Here is a 4995-nt window from a genome sequence, read left to right on the forward strand (position 1 = left end):
CTACTACATCCAAACTCTACAAGTTGCTTTTTAAATAAATCTAATGTTCTCTTTAAATAATACTTCTTGCAGCATCATCAAAACAATTCTTCAAGTTTTACCAATGCTCCTTATTGGTAACACATGAATTTTATCCGACCTAAAAAGAGGAAGCAGCCGCCAAAAATGAAGGATCCAAGGAGTTTGACTCTTCCATGTGTTATTAATAATGTGGATATAGGAAGAGCTATGATAGATTCTGGATCTAGTATTAATATGATGCCTTTGAGTTATCTGAAGAAAATTGGAGGGCTAGTATTAAAACCATCTAATCTTTCTTTAAGAGTAGCGGATGATTATGCTAAAAAGCCAATTGGTATGGTGGAAGATGTGATTGTTCGTATTGAGCAGCTGGAGTTCTTGGTTGATTTTATAGTCATGGATCTAGAGAATGATGAAAGGATTCCATTGATTCTGGGAAGTCCTTTCATGAAAACTTTTAAAATGGTTATTAGTATCCATGACGGGAGGATCATGCTAAGGAAGAGAACAACATGGTTAATGTATAATGGCTCTAAAGAGAACAACATGAGAATAAGGAAGAGAGCCAGATATAGAAAGTTGAGAAGAAATGTTGTAGCTGAAGAAAGTGAAGGTACTGATACTGACAGTTGTAATATTTTGCAGATACCTATAGATGAAGACATTGATACAGGACGAATAATCCATCTTGAGGAGGAACTATTTCGACCTGGTATAAAGGTGAAGTGCAAGAAGAAGGAGTGGGTAGTGAAAGAGCTTAAAGAGAAAGGAGTGGTGGAGATTGAAGCACCATATTCCAAACGTACCAAGAAAGTGGATAGAAGGAAGTTGATAAGTTGGTGCACCAAAGACACCAACTTAAATGAGAAGACATGATTTGCTAGGGACATCCCAATTTTTGTAAAACATTAGTTCATTTTATTTTATTTTGGACATGTAATTTTTGGATTTTTAAACAATTTTTGGGTAGCATCTACTGAGGGATGCTAATTACTTATGTATCTACTGAGGGATACAGGTAAATACACCTACTGAAAGGTGTTGGGAGGCACTTACTGATGAGTGCTAGAAGGTTTGGGTCAGGCTCGTGACGTTAAACAAGCGCTACCTGGGAGGCAACCTAGTTGATTATTCTCTTGCTTTTAACTTTGTTCTAGTGCATTATAGGTTTGAATGTTGCATATGAGAGGGGAAGGGCATACAATTAAAAATTGAAAGTTGAAATCAAGTGCTACAGGTCTGAACACCTGAAGGTAAGCAAACAAGAGAGAAATTTTTTTTAACGTTCACCGTTGAGCGGTCCATTTGGACGCTGAGCGGTGGCGGCGCAGACCCTAACACGGGCTTTTTAAAAACTCATCGTTTGAGGGTTCTTTGCACTTCAAAAACTTATCTTCTGAGGTCGCCCAAGCGGTCTCTACAGACCCCAACACCTAGGTTTTACTTTCAAGTGCTTTCCAAAGGATTTTCTCCACTTTTCCCATCACCCACTCACAAAAATCTCATCTTTCAACCATTCCATGGTCAAAAGTTTGGGGTTTTTGGTTAGAGCTTTGCATTGGGAAGCATTCATCATCAATTAAAAAGAGTTTGCAAGCATCTAGAGGATCTCCACTCAAGTAAGTTATGTAATTTCATTTTTAGGGTTTCTAAAATTGAAATTTGATGAAGAGCATGTGTAGGAACATGAGAAATTAGGACTTTTGATTTCTATGCATGATTTGATGAAATAGAAACTTTTTGCATCGATTAAATTGCATAAATCTGGTATGGAATTGTGAAATCTATGATTGAGTGGAGATTAGATCATTTAGGAAAGGGTTTTTGAAAAACCCTCGACGCTGCCGCTGAGCGGTCACTTGGACGCTGAGCGGTGGGCGTCAGGTTTTGCTTGATTGTTTTATTTCTCTGATGTAGGGATGTTGAGGGGCCCTGTTCTTACCTCAACGTTGGACAATGCTTGATTAGGAGTATGATTGATGATTTACTAACCTCTAATGGTGAATTTCTGTGGTTTTATGAACTTTATTTGATGTAGGGATGTCATCATCTTCAAGGAGGGTGAAGACCGTTGGGAACAAGAGGAAAGAGTCGGAGAGGCCGAGAAGATTCTATTCTCCTAGTTCCTTTATAGGAAACATGAGGAACATTATGTAACTGTGCAAGAAAGGAGACTGTTGATGGAAAGGAAGGCTATTTTTATTCTAGACTTGGCTCCTGAGTTTGGGTTGGAGATTGAGAGAAGAAACTGGGAGAAGCTAGCTACATATCCTGCGTCAGCTAGCATTGAACTTGTGAAGGAGTTCTACATAAATGCCTTACCCAAAGGAGGAGTGTTGATGGGGAGATATACTAGCTATGTTAGGGGGAAAATTATCCAATATGACTCCGATACTATCAACAGCTTCTTTGGCACTGAGTGGCCAGGTGAGAAGTGCCAACATGCGTTGAACCTAGGGGAGTGCAGAAAGTATGAGGATATTGACAGGGTTATGTGTGTCCCTGGAGGACACTTTCAGAGAAACCCAAACGGAGTGCCCATCACCATAAAGACGACAGATCTGACACCCCTGGCGAAGTATTGGATGACATTTACTCATGCCAATGTTCAGCCATGCTCCCATGTTTCTGATATCACCATGCACAAGATTAAGTTCATCTATTGTATGCTGAAGCTGATGGACGTGAATGTTGGTGAGGTCATCGCCAACGAGATTTAGAGTTGTGTTACTACTGTGAGTAGCAGGACACCCTTCGGACATCCGTCCTTGATTACTTATTTGTGCCAGCAGGCTGGGGTGGATACTTCTGTTCCACCATTCGAGAGGCATAGGAAGGCCATAGATGCCTCTTATTATCGACAGTTCTGTGGAGACGAGGCAGCTGGAGTAGTGCCAAAGAGACGTCCTAGGAGAGGAGCGGCTCAGCAGGAGGATGCACCTGCACAACATGCAGAGTTGTTCCAGATGAGGGACATGTATATGTCCATGCTGGAGGCCAGACTGGAGTCTATCCGTAGGGGGCAGATAGCTATTGCCGAGATGATAGTGGGCTTGTATGATACACCACCAGTGCACAGGTGGACTATGGATGAGTTCCATAGCATTATGGCTTGGCCTTAGGAGCAGGCACAAGGGAGTGGAGCTAGAGCAGCTGAAGCTCTAGACATGGACGAGGATGATGAGGAGGATGACTTTGAGGATGCTGAAGATGGAGAGCAGGAGGACTTAGATGATGACATGAGTTGAGAGGGCATTTACTGATGGATGCTAATGCTTAGAACAAGGGTTTTATCTTTCTCTTTTGTACTTTGAATTTTTAGAATAGGTTGAATTTTGTCGAGTAGTGTAGGTGTTTGTGCTTGGCTTGAACACCTTTTTTGATTATGGTTTGACTTGATTGATATTGCATGACGAGTTTACTTGATGATGATTGGATGTGGATGATGATTTATTTTGTGCTACATGCTGATATATAGGTGAATTGTTCACTAGCTGTGTGAACAGATGTGTGATGACTTATGATTGTGGTTATGATGCTAAGCAGGGTGTATGAATGATGTTTGAGAAAAGCATAACTATGTGAGGTATTGAGTTTCAGAGTGTTTATTGATATATTTGTTATTCATATGGAAGCATGAATGATATTGCCTAAATCTTTGTGATTGATTGAATTACATGTTTATGCCATATGATCAAGGCCATTTTTGGAAGCCCTATGTAGACAAATTTTCGCCCAAAGTAAAAGAGAACCATGTGTTATACCCTTTTTGAATCTTAGCCTTAAACAGGATGAAAACCCTTGTTTTTAAAATATTTACCTTGAGTTGGGTTGAGAATAATTGTATGGTATTGATAAGGTTCAAGTTTGGGGTTGTTGGGGAAATTGAAAGGCAAAAAAAAGACATTGAGCTCAAGTGTTGAATGAAATAAAAGCATGAGAAAAGAAAAAAGAAGAAAAGAAAAAGCATGAAAGATGAGCTCAATGTAAAAATAAAGGAAAAAGGAAAGAAGTTGGGGGTGAGTGAGATTGACTAAAAGAGAGTTTGTGCTTGAACTTTGAATGTTAAAACAACTCTCTTAACTCAAGGATTTGTGATCTAGAAAAACCAATTTTTCTTGTTAGCCCAGCCTCATTATAAGTCTGGAAAAAGTCCTTGTGATGACATTTGTATGTGAGAATGTTGATTTTATTAGATGAAGGGCAATTTTGTTTCATGTGACATGTGAATAGCAGATAGATGGAGTGACCTCTTAAACACTTGAGTGATTGAGTGAAACACTTGCTTGGAGAGGATTGATAAATTCTATGATTACATCTTGCTTAGTTGACTGATCATTCATAAGTAAAGCATCTGTTGGAAAATATGTGATTATGTGAACTGAATTGAATTGAAGCATGTATGCATCTTGATAAGATTCCACTGAAAATCTGAATTAAGTAAGTACTTGTTGTGAGAAAAATGAATTTTGGGATTGTTGAACTATTTTGATGAAAAAGTGGAAAGTCAAGTTTTGTCTTATTTGCTTGAGGACAAGCAAAGTTCTAAGTTTGGGGTTGTGATAACGGTCTAAAAACTGTTATTTTTACACTTAAAATTGATATTAAAACACACCCTTTATGGCTTAGAATGAGCTTAGAATCAAGTAAAACACTTAGTCAAAAGTTGTTTTTAGAGATATTATGCTTGTTTTTGCATTGTTTTGTAGGATTTGATGAGATATGAGGATGGAAGTGAAGAAGGGAGGACTTAGACTCAAGAAAAGAGGTAAAAAGGAAGAAAAGAAGACTCAAGTTCACCGCTCAACACTATTTCCAGTGCGGAGCGCCAGTTTTGAGGGTGAAGCCACTGTCTCTCGCTTGAGCGGCACCGCTGAGCGTCCTGCGACTTGGAGGGAAACCGCTGAGTGGTCTGCGATTATGAGGCAAAACACTGAGCGGCCAAATTGAGCACTGAGCGCCTAAATGATGGGC

This window comes from Vigna radiata, chromosome 8 (genome assembly GCF_000741045.1).
Source record: "Vigna radiata var. radiata cultivar VC1973A chromosome 8, Vradiata_ver6, whole genome shotgun sequence".
Lineage (NCBI taxonomy): Eukaryota > Viridiplantae > Streptophyta > Magnoliopsida > Fabales > Fabaceae > Vigna > Vigna radiata.